This window comes from Anomaloglossus baeobatrachus, chromosome 1 (genome assembly GCF_048569485.1).
Source record: "Anomaloglossus baeobatrachus isolate aAnoBae1 chromosome 1, aAnoBae1.hap1, whole genome shotgun sequence".
Classification (NCBI taxonomy): domain Eukaryota; kingdom Metazoa; phylum Chordata; class Amphibia; order Anura; family Aromobatidae; genus Anomaloglossus; species Anomaloglossus baeobatrachus.
Genome location: NC_134353.1, coordinates 250,068,090 through 250,080,698, shown reverse-complemented (window position 1 = coordinate 250,080,698; position 12,609 = coordinate 250,068,090).

The following is a 12,609-nucleotide window of genomic DNA, read 5'->3' as shown; positions in this document are numbered from 1 at the left end:
TCCTGCTGTGGACATCATTTACTATTTATTCAAAACTGCCATCAAGAATTTCAGGGCCCCATACTGGCAACATTTTCGAGCACCCATGAGAATCCGCCCATGTGCTCCACCACCCCAGCTCTGCCTCCACCACTCGAACCAGCCACAGTCTCACCGTCACGTCTGGAAAAACTCCACTTTTAAAAAGATCCTCATCAATCACACATTAACCACTGTTTGGCTTCGTTATGCTCCCATCATTTTGGTAGCCTGAAAAAAGCTACATGCACCGTATTTACGGTATGAATAATAATGAGGATAAAGGCTGCTAGCTGTATATATATATGTGACGCCCTGGCAAAACCAGGTAGTCACAAATAGGCCCCCGCATAACACCTTCCCTCATGAGGAAACACACAGCCAACCAGTAAACCCTAGTCACCCCCCCTTAGGGACAGACAGACACACCAGTGGGCGTGACCAGGCGGTTGGGACACGCCCACCCAGGGGTCCAGACAGCCCGGGGGCGGGAAAAGAAGTCAGTTTGTTTTAGAGTTCAGTTTGGAGAGGAGTGTGGGCTGGAGCTAGGGGTAGCTGAGTTGAGCGGTGCCAGGGTAGGAGCTCTGGTGCCTTGGCTAGGAGGCAGACGGTGGTCTCCATCAACAGGAGACAGGACGACGGCTCGGTGGAACCGAGGTGGACCGAGCCAGGGTTGGAGCCCGCCGGTATCGACACGGGGAACCGACCCGGAAACCGTAGCACAACAGGGGGTACTCGGACCCTGAAGCCAGGAACCAGAACCTACTGGAACTGGTTAATTAACTGATTGAGGCCAGGACTAGAGGTCCTGTCCCACCCAAAGTCCCTCATAGAAGACAACAGCCCAACGATTAGGGATAAGAGGACACCGCCAAGGCCCATAGATCCCACGGGCCAGCGTCTGCGGGCACGACTCCTTAGGCCACATCCAGCCGGGAGCGGACTCCTGAGTTTTATACTGGGAAAGTCCACCTTTACACAACAGTGCAGGAAAAGGATAGAGACCACCAGCCAGGTGGGGGATCCTGAACGCAACCGGCCGCGGCACCGGCCACCATCACCTTGGTTTACCAGAGACTCGTGTGTGTTTACTAACAGTGAGTACACCAGCACCCCCTGCGGTCGTCATCTCCCCTGCACCAGAGCCACCGGGTACCGGGGCCACCATCCCTACCCACGGAGGGGTTAACAACTTGCTGCACAACATCTCCCCCCGGGTGCCCCGTAACAGCAGCGGTGGTGTCCCACCTCACCACACACCGTGGGTGGCGTCACGAACTTATTACGGCCTAGCCCGTACATCTACGTCCCCCATTTTATTCGGCGTGTCCACGAGACCCCCGGGTCCGGAGACCCTCGAGCCACCACCCCTGAAGGTTCAGGCCCGAGCAGCGTCGGCTGCTGGTATGGGGGCGGCACATATATATATATATATATATAATATAGAGGATACAGGCTGTTGGCTGTGTAAATACTGTATATAATATAGATTATATAGAGTCTGCTGGCTGTATATATAACATAGAAGCTACTGCCTGTATGTATATATATACATATATATATATATATATATATATACATATATATATACTAGCTGTAGTACCCGGCCGTTGCCCTGGATAGTAACTGTCTCTCTTCGAGTTTCTGTCTGTCTCTGTCTGTATCAGTTTCTCTGTCTGTGTCTGTATCAGTCTCTCTGTCTATCTCCCTCTATCTCTGTGTCTCTTTCTTTCTCTGTGTCTGTCTGTGTCTGTCTATCTCTCTCTATCTGTCTGTCAGTCTTGTTTCAAGTCTGTCTCTTTCCCCGGCTGTCTCTGTCTCCGGCTGTCTCTGTCCCCGACTATGTCTGTGCCTGGATGTCTCTGTGCCCGGATGTCTCTGTGCCCAGCTGTCTTTTTGCCCGGCTGTCTCTTTCCAGGGCTGTCTCTTTCCAGGGCTGTCTCTTTGACCGGTCTGTCTCTTTCCAGGGCTGTCTCTTTCCAGGGCTGCTTCTTTGCCCGTCTGTCTCTTTGCCCGTCTGTCTCTTTGCTTGTCTGTCTCTTTGCCAGTCTGTCTCTTTGCCCGTCTGTCTCTTTATAGGTCTGTCTCTTTCCAGGTCTGTCTCTTTCCAGGGCTGCTTCGTTGCCCGTCCGTCTCTTTGCCCCTCTGTCTTTTTGCCCGTCTGTCTTTTTGCCAGTCTGTCTCTTTGCCCGTCTGTCTCTTTCCAGGTCTGTCTCTTTCCAGGTCTGTCTCTTTGTCCGGTCTGTCTCTTTCCGGGTCTGTCTCTTTCCGGGGTTGTCTCTTTGCCCGTCTGTCTCTTTGCCTGGCTGTCTCTTTGCCCGGCTGTCTCTTTGCCCAGCTGTCTCTTTCCAGGGCTGTCTCTTTGCCCATCTGTCTCTTTGCCCGGTCTGTCTCCTTCCAGGTTTGTCTCTTACCAGGTCTGTCTCTTTGCCCGTCTGTCTCTTTGCCCATCTGTCTCTTTCCAGGTCTGTCTCTTTCCAGGGCTGTCTCTTTCCAGGGCTGTCTCTTTCTAGGGCTGTCTCTTTCTAGGGCTGTCTCTTTGCCCAGCTGTCTCTTTGCCCAGCTGTCTCTTTGCCCGGCTGTCTCTTTCCAGGACTGTCTCTTTCCAGGGCTGTCTCTTTCCCGGGCTGTCTCTGTCTGTGTTTCTGTCTGTCTGTCTCTATCTCTCTCTCTCTCTATCCGTCTCACCACTGACATCATATTACTTCACACATAAGCTTCTTATAATAACAGTTTATTTTGTTCCTATAGCAACCACTGACAGTTGCTATTAATGACCTTTAGCTCCCACCTCCATTCAGTTAAATGGAGACATGTTTTTTTGAGTGGAACTGTAAAGCACGGGGTTAAATTTTCCTGTCAAAACATAGTCTATGACGTTCCCTGAGTCACATGGAGCGTCTGTGCAAAATTTCGTGATTGTAAATGTGACGGTGCGAATTCCTTTAGCGGACATACGTACACACACACACACATACACTGAGCTTTATATATTATATATATATATATATATATATATATATATATACAGCTCTAGCAAAAATTAAGAGACCACATCAAAATTGTCAGTTTTTCTGATCTTTCTCTTTATAGGTATATTTTTCAGTAGAATATAAATTGGTTTTTTTTATTCTATAAACTACTGACAACATGTCTCCAAATTTCCAAGCAATAGATTTTGTATTTATTTTCTGAAAATGAGACATAGTCAAAATAACAAAAAAAATGCATTGCTTTCAAGCCTCGAATTATGCAACAAAAACAAGTTCATAATCACTTAAAAACAACAATACTAATGTTTTAACTCAGGAAGAGTTCAGAAATTAATATTTTGTGGAATAACCAAGATTTTTAATCACAGCTTTCATGCCTCTTGGCATGCTTTCCACCAGTCTTTCACACTGCTTTTGGGTGACCTTATGCCACTCCTGGTGCAAAAACGTAAGCAGTTCTTCTTTGTTTGATGGCTTGTGACTATCCATCTTCCTCTTAATTACATTCCAGAGGTTTTCAATGGCATCAGGTCTGGAGATTGGGCTGGCCATGACAGGGTTTTGATGTGGTGGTCCTTCATCCACACATTTATTGACCTAGCTGTGCGGCATGGCACATTGTCCTGCTGGTAAAACCAGTCCTCAGAGTTGGGGAACATTGCCTGAGCAGAAGGAAGCAATAGATAATGATCCTAAACACACATCAAAATCTACAATACACTACCTCAAAAAGCACAAGCTGAAGGTTTTGCAATGGCCCTCACAGTCTCCTGAATCTGAACATCATTGAAAATCTGTGGCTAGACCTCAAAAGAGCAATGCATGCAAGACGACCCAGGAATCTCACAGAAGTGGAAGACTTTTTCCAAGGAAGAATGGATGAAAATCCCTCAACCAAGAATTGAAAGACTCTTGGCTGGCTACAAATAGCATTTCCAAGCTGTCATACTTGCGAAAGGGGGTGCTACTAAGTACTAACCATGAAGGGTGCCCAAATTTTTGCATCATCCCATTTTCCTTTTTTGTTAATTTAAATATGTAAAAGATGAATTTAGTTTTGCCTAAAATACAAAAGATATGTGTCATTTTTAATGTTATGCCTTTGAGAGATCACTTCATCTTCAACTTGCATAACTGTTCAAAAAAACCCAGTAAATTTGACCAGGGGAACCCAAACGTTTGCATGCTACTGTACAGTCCCTGACAGAAGTTCTGTCGCTTATCCATGTTATGTAAATAAAAGCTTATAACCTGACTTGAAATTCATCCATTGGTTATATAAATTACTCTTTTGAAAGCTGAAACCCTCCCAAATTTGGTTTAGGTTATGAAAATAAAGTTGCTGCAAAGCTGAAATATTGCTCATTTAATGAACACAGAAAGTTTTGTCGCCCACAGAAAGTAATGTGAAATTAAAACTAATAATTAACTTCTAATACAAAGATATGTTGCATAACATTGGTGAATGAAGTTGTGGTGCTATTAGAGCCATATTTAATATTTTTTGTGACTTCCATGAGCTTGAAGGACTACATCCATGCAGTTCAACAATGATTCATACAATTTATTGATGAAGTAATCCGGAATAGCAAAGAATGCAGTCTTACATGACTCCCAGAGTTCATCTAGATTCTTTTGTCTTTCAAGCTTCCTCTTTCATCCTACCCCAAACATGCTCAATGATGTTCATGTCTGGTGACTGGGCTGGCCAATCCTTGAGCACCTTGATCTTCTTTGCCAGGAGGAACTTTGTTGTAGAGATGGATGTATGAGATGGAGCACCATCCTACTGCAGAATTTTACCCCTTTTATGAATGGGAATGTAAGAGGTAGCTAATACTTCTTGATATTTTAAGCTATTGATATTGCCTTCCACCTTGCAAATGTTTTGCACACCCCCATACTGAATGTAACCCCAGACCATGATCTTTCCACCACCAAACTTAACTGTTTTCTGGATCCATACGGGCTCCAGTAGGTCTCCTGAAGTATTTGTGGCGGCTGTGGTGTAATTCAACTGAAGATTCATCAGAGAAATCTACCTTCTGCCACTTTTCCAGCATCCATCTGTTTAGCAGGCTGTGGGACTTGGCAAATGCCACATTTTTTTTTAATTGCCTTTTGTTTAGTGCTGGCTCCTGGGCACTGATTTGACCATAGAGGCCATTTCGAGATATAATCCTACAAACTGTTCTTGTTGACACAGGGACTTGAGGTGACCAGGCCTGTTGGAGCTCTGCTGCAGTGGAAGTGGGGCTGGTTTTGGATTTTCTTACCAACAAACGTTCCTCCTGAGCAGTTGTGTTGCGGGGTCTGACAGACCTGGGCTTGTCAAATACATCTCCAGTCTCTTCAAATCTTTTTTTAATTCTTTGTACTTGACGCTGAGACACATTAAAGGTGCCAGCCACCTATGCAGTGGATCTGGTCATCAGCCTTTTGATAATCAAGGCTTTGGTCGCAGGGTGGATTTTTGGCATGTCATCAGAGGTCAAGTTGCAGTTCAAGTGAAGGTCTGGAGTGCTGGATTTCTTGTTATACACACCCACTAATTAACCGATCATTTAGTGAGCACAGGTGAGGATGTAAACTAGGATTGGGTGCATTAGATGACTAGGCGACAAAACTTTTGTCTTGCCAAAATATAACCTTTCTGTGTTCATTAAATGATCAAAATTTCAGCTTTGCAGCAACTTTATTTTCACAACCTAAACCAAATTTGGGAGGGTTTCAGCTTTCAAAAGAGTCATTTATAAAACCAATGGATGAATTTTAAGTTTTATTTACATAACATGGATGAGCGTCAGAACTTCTGTCAGGGACTGTATATGACATATTGCTTTTCTATGTCTGTAAGGCCGTGTTCACACGTTGCATAAATACTGTTTTTTCTTTCCTGCAGGTGTCCGCACCAAACTGCACAATAACAATATTTTTAGGTTATTGCATTTGTGCTGCATTTTTTAAGGCCTTTTCCCAATTATTTCTTATGTTTATGGTGCAGATGTAGAGTCACATTTTGTTTTCTTTTTTTAGTACAGAAAAGCTTTGATGTTGCACTTAAAAAAGTAACTGCAGTTTTTGCCATGTGCTTTTTAGGCTCCATATCAAAACCTCTAGAGAAAAAATAAAAAACAAAACAGAACAGTTCAGCGCCATCTTCAGTTTTCATGAAATCACATCCACTTTGCTTGGACAGTTAAACAGCAAAATTTCTGTGCATAAAAAAGCAGGAGAAAAAAATTCAACATTTACACTACACTGGAGATCAAAATAAGAGAACAATGTATGATCGATCAATTGCTTTTTTCAGAAATAATCTACATTGATCAACACTTAAAGGTTGTTTTGTAGGGGGTTCACCTTGTCACTAGAACAGTGTTTTACAAACGATCCAAAGTTGATCAACATAAAACCTTTATTTTGCTCAAAATGTGATGATCATGTGCCGCCCCCGTGCCAGCAGCCAGTGCTGCTTGGATCCGGATCTACGGTATGGCTCGAGGGGTTCTCCGGACCCGGGGGTCGCACGGACACTTCGAATAAAAGGGGGATGTATATGTACGGGGATTTGCAATATACTGTCTGTGATGCCACCCACGGTGTGTGGTGAGATGTAGCACCACCGCTGTGGTTGTGGGGTACCCGGGGGAGATGTGATGGCAGCTGGATGTTAACCCCTCCATGGGTAGGGATGGATGCCCCGGGGCCCAATGTCTCTGTGCAGGGGACGATAACGGCAGGGGCCGGTGCATCCGGTCAGACCGGGGATGTTACTCACAGTTGAATAATCACACAAGTCCTTTGGTAAACCAAGGTGATGGTGGCCGGTTGCCGCAGACGGGTGTATCTAGTCCCACACCCGGACCGGTGGTAAATGCCCCTTTCCTCTGCACTCTGTGTTTTCTGTGGTGGACTTCCCGGTGTGTAACGCAGGAGTCTGCTCCTGGTCCTTTGGTTGGGAGCCGTGCCCATCAGATGCTGACCCGTGGGATCTACCGGGCCCTGGCGGATGCCAAATCCCTCTGGTTGTCTACTTTTCGGGATTTAGGTTGGGACAGGACCTAAACTCCTGCCCATAATTGGCTAATTAGCTAGGCCGTGGGTGCCGGTCCTGGCTTCAGGGTCCAAGTACCCCCTTTTGTGCACGGTTTCCGGGTCGGTTCTCCGGTGTCGGTACCAGCGGGCTACAACCCTGCCCCGCTCCACCTCGGATCTCCGTCTCCTGCTGGCGCTGACCACTGTCTGCCACCTAGCCAAGGTGTCAGGGCTCCGACCCTGGCACCTGTCAGCTTGAACTTCAGGCCTTGACTGCCTGAGCTCGCCTCCTCCACTCCACTCTGCACTTGACTCTAGACTTCTCTCAACTGATTGTTTTCCCGCCCCGAGATCTCCAGACCCGTTCTCCATCCGCCTGGTCCCGCCCACTGGTGTGTCTGTCCTTCCCTGAGGGGGGTGACTAGGATTTCAAGTCGGCTGATTTAACCCTGTATGGGAGCGGTGTTGTGCGGGGGCCTAGCTGTGTGACTACCTAGTTTTACCAGGGTGTCACAATCATAATTAGAGAACAGCAATGACTGTAGCACAGAGAAAAAATCAGTAACAAGTATACAGACCATTGCTTTGAATGACTTCAGCACATTGCGGCCACAGGACATCACTAGTCTCTCACACTGCTCTGGGGTGATTTTGGTCAACTCTTCTTCCAGTCTCTTTCACAGTTCTTTGACTGTTTCTTGGCCATAGCTTTGTCAGCAAGGATTTTCCAGAAGTTTTCTATTGGGTTTAGATCAGGACTCTGGGCTGGCCATTTTATTCTTTCAATGTTTTCTGTTTCAAGGAACTGCTTTACCCATTTTGCTGTGTGACAGGGGGTATTGTCCTGCATGAAAATTGCTGGCTGATTGAGTGATGAACTGAAGTAAGGAACAACGTGTTGTTGAAGAAGATTCTGATACACACTTGCATTCACTCTGCCATGTAGCTGTAGGAGAGGTCCAACTCCTGCTGCAGAAAACATTCCCCAAACCATAATACTTCCTCCACCACCTTTCATTGACTTCTTAACACACTTTAGGTTCAGACTTTCCCCAGTTTGTCGACGAACATAATGTTTCCCATCAAACCCAAATAAATTAAACTTGCTTTCATCACTAAAATGAACTATGGACCACTTCTCCTCTGTCCACACAATATGCTCCTCACCAAAGGTGAGTCTAACCTTTTGATTCTTTCTGCTAATGAGAGGTTTGGTCACTGCAGAGTGGGCTTTCAGTCCAAATGCTCCTAAAACATTGTGACACAGTATGATGAGACAGATCTTTACCCTGTTCAGTGCTGAACTGGCAAGCAATTCCAGCTGCAGTGTTGAAACAATTACCCATGGGGATTCTCTTCATTATCCTGTCCTCTCTTGCATATGTCTTTAAAGGGCGACCAGCCTTCTTGAGGGACTTGAAAGAGTCTGTGATGTTGTAAAGAAGCTATATTCTCGAAATCACAGACTTGGAATGGCCAACTTCTCTTCCTATGACTAATAGGGTCCCTCCTTTGGCCTTCATCTGGTCAACCTGCGAGGTGAGGTTCAGTCACTTTGGAACAGCACACCATTTTTGCAAAGTCAATGCAAACTGGAAAGTTAGGCTGCCAGTTACATAGGGTTTGTCAGATAATTAAGGAAATTAGCACCGGGTGCCACATTAACACTAATAATTTGCAGGTATCTGAAAATGTTCTCTAATTTTGATGCATGTTCTTTTTCATTCATCTGATTTACATTTTTATTATGTGCTTTTCAAAAAATTAAATGTATGAAATAAGCTTAAAATACTGCCAGCTCACTCATGTTAGGATATAATCACATAATCACATAGGACAGCACAAAACCTTAATATTTAGGAAATTGTGTGTTGTTCTCTAATTCATTTTGATCTCCAGTGTACATGTGAACATGGCCTATATGTCCAAGCAAAGTGGATGTGATTTCATGAAATCTCGAACTGCTGAGTGCCTAAAGACGCTCTTGAACTTTGCACTTTTGGTGCTTTTTTTTCTCCATAGGCTTCTATATGGAGCCTGCAAAAAAACTTAAGCAAAAAAAATGTTGTTGCATTTTTAAACGCAGAATCAAAGCTTTTCTATAGTATTAAAATGTATTAAAAACCAAGATGCAACAATCATGTATCAGAAAATGGGGAAAACGCATAAAAAAGTAGCAAAAAGCCAATAATCAGAGAAGATAGTTATTGCGTTGTGTGGTGCATACTGTAGAAAAAAATGCAGCAATCACGCTGTGTATGACCCCGACTTAAGCGTTTATATTTTTATTACATTTTTTATGGGTTTAATAGAAAAAAAATCAATCACTCCATGTTTTTACACCATTTACTGATAACCATAAAGAATCTGATTGTTGTGTTCTGCAAGTCGTTACAATTACAATGACACCAAATATGTGCATATTATTTGCTGCTTTGTGATGTTTATAATTTAAAAAAAATGCACCAAAAAAAGGACGTTATTCTTATTATTACAAGAAACAAAATATTTTATTCTCCCTCTACAATACAGGACATATACTGTAGATGCACTGCTCTGTACAATGGATCTCTAGGTCCAGTCTAATCTGCCCGTGAAGTCAGAGATTGCAATTCAGCTTCAAGTATACTAAAGTCTCCCTGTGTCATTATCAAATACTTGGCTCAAATGTTTATATCCTGCTGAAATGTTTGAGTCCAAGGGAGAGGTGAAAATAATAAAAATACATTTTTGCAATTATTTCTCGTTATTTTATACTAGTTTTATGGGAACGAAAAAAATCAGACTTTTCTTCGCCTTTAGGGACATAGAGATATATTTACAATGTATCTCTATATAGCTGAATAGTCTGCTTTTGGGTTCCCTGCCTGCAATACAGGTCAAGATAACCAAATCCTCTTTTAACTCTCAGTTGAGGCAGTGCCTTAATAGTAGAGGAGTTTACAAATTCTTGTAATTCTAGGAGAATGTTACATTTAATTTATGCACTGCACTGAGTTGCTAGTTCCCCTCCCCTCCCCCCTTCCAGGAGGAGCCACTGAGCAGACAGGTGAGAGAAAGTCAAGACAAGAGCAGTGACTACTGGGACAGTCCCGCTGTATTCAGGAAGGTTGGGAACTATGCTGGATAGCGGGAAAGTAATTCCAAGAGAGGAAAATAAAAAACAAGCACAATTTCACCCCTGTCTTTTTTTTTATTTTGTTTTTTATTTGCAGCATTAATTTTCCGGAAAAATGACCTGGCAGTATGATTCCCTGGATCAGTACAATTACGCAGTTACCAAATATGCATAGTTTTTGTTTTAAGTCCTTTTATATTGTGGTATACAGAATACTTACTAAAATATTTGTTATGCCCAGATTTTTAAGGGAATCCGTCAGTAGGAACAACCCTCCTAGGACGGCTATATAGTCATAGGAAGCTGAATAAAATGACACCTTGATATCTGCATTCTGATGTCTTAATTCAGAGAAATCCACATTTTTCTTATATGTATGTAAGGAGATGAACTTGTGTCACATCCCCCCCTCCAAAGACAATAATTGCATTATTGTCATGTAATTTAATGCGACTTATGTTCTGCATTATTGTGGAAGTAATATGTCATGCATGAGTTGTGCTGACAGTAGGGTCAGACATAATTAAATGTTGGGACCATCCCATAAGTGGGATTGGCTAGAATGCAGGGAAAGTCACGGTCTTCTGTGGAACATCAGATAGGGCACAGGGTGTGACTAGAGCAGACATAAGATCTGGTTAGCTGACAATGGGTGTTCCTGCAGCTAATGGAGACTGTACACTGTGAGAGAGGGAGAAACAGGTGGCCAGATCACAGAGTGATCCAAAAGAGTTGGGACAGCAGACTGACCAAGAGAATGAGTGACCGAGTGGGACGAGTCCTTAAATAGGATGCTCAGCAGCAAGACCCTAAGCAGTTTAAATCTCTTGAAGGTAACAGACCCTGATGGAATAGAACGTAAAACGAAGGTGGTACCCTGTAGCGGAAGTCCCATAGGCACCAGTAAGCGTGAAGTTAGAGTCCGGCCATATAGGTAATCCATCTCATTTACGAGGAGAACAAACGTGAACCCGCAGCAGGGAATGATTGACTCTCACAAGTTGTACTGTGATGTTGAGCTGGTGGTGAAACAAACAGTACTAATGAGGACAAGAACAACTAAGATAGAAGGAATTAGGGACTGTTGGTTGAGATGCTTTGTGTTGATATATAAACGTACAAGAAGATATGCCCGCCATCTCTTGTTTACAGTTGTTATGTATTTACTGTTAAGTAAAAGACTGTTTCTAAAAAACTGATGGTCTCCTTTAGTGAACTGGTTAACAACTGGTCCTTTTCCAGCCCAAGTCATTGGCAACATATGTCCTGCATCGGCGTACCACACTTATGACACAGGTTCACACACCTAGCCAGGACCCCATCTTTCATGTAGCGTGCTGGGTCAAAAGACAACAGCACCTTGTCCACAACTATCAACCCACGCCAAGTTGAATGTAAATGAGCTGTTCCACGCTATGAGCCAGACACTGATCTGCATGAGAATCTGCCTCCAGAGCTTATAAATAAAAGGGGTTGTTACCAGTGTGATGTGTGATAACCTCTCTCTGCTTCCTGATGTCACTGCTAGAGATGAGCGAACCGGTCGCGGTTCGGCTCGAGTTCGGTTCGCCGAACGGGGGTCCCGTTCGAGTTCGGTTCGTCGAACGTTCGACGAACAAAACTCAAACCTATAGGCTATAATGGGAGGCAATCACAAACACATAAAAATGCATTATAAATGTACACAAACAGTTAATAAACATTGCCATAACACTTACCGATCCCCGCGATCCCTTCTGCACTCTGTCTCCTGCCGCTATTCCATCCGATGATCGCTGAATGCTCCCGGTGACCGGCACTGCAGCAGTGAAGCAGGACCTATCGTGACGTCAAAATAGCCATGTGACCAGTCACGTGGCTATTATCTCATTGGCTACAGGCTGGTCACATGACTATGACGCGTCATGTAGGACCTGCGAGTGCATCTCTCCGGTACACGGTGCACATATGTGTATCGCCGTGTACCGGTGACATGCTCTAGCACACGGTCAACTCCCCATTCCGTTAGGGACCGGCTGACACAGCCGGTCATTAACGGAGGTTGCCATAGCAACGCAGTTAGCAGTGACGTCACCGCTAACCGCGGCTCCGAGAGCACCGTTGCTATGGTAATGCGTCTATCAGCGTTACCGCTAGCAGCACTGATCACTCACGGAGTGAAGGCTGCACGCTGCTTCCCGATTGTAGTGAGGATTGTAGTGAGGATGGAGGTTCCTCAGCCCTAAGTGATGAGCTGGTGAACCTCATCCTCACTACAATCGTCACTACTACTACACTAGTGAGGATTGTAGTGAGGATGAGGTTCCTCAGCCCCGAATGATGAGCTGGGTAAACTCATCCTCACTACAATCGTCACTACTACTACACTAGTGAGGATTGTAGTGAGGATGGAGGTTCCCCAGCCCCAAGTGATGAGCTGGGTAAACTCATCCTCACTACAAT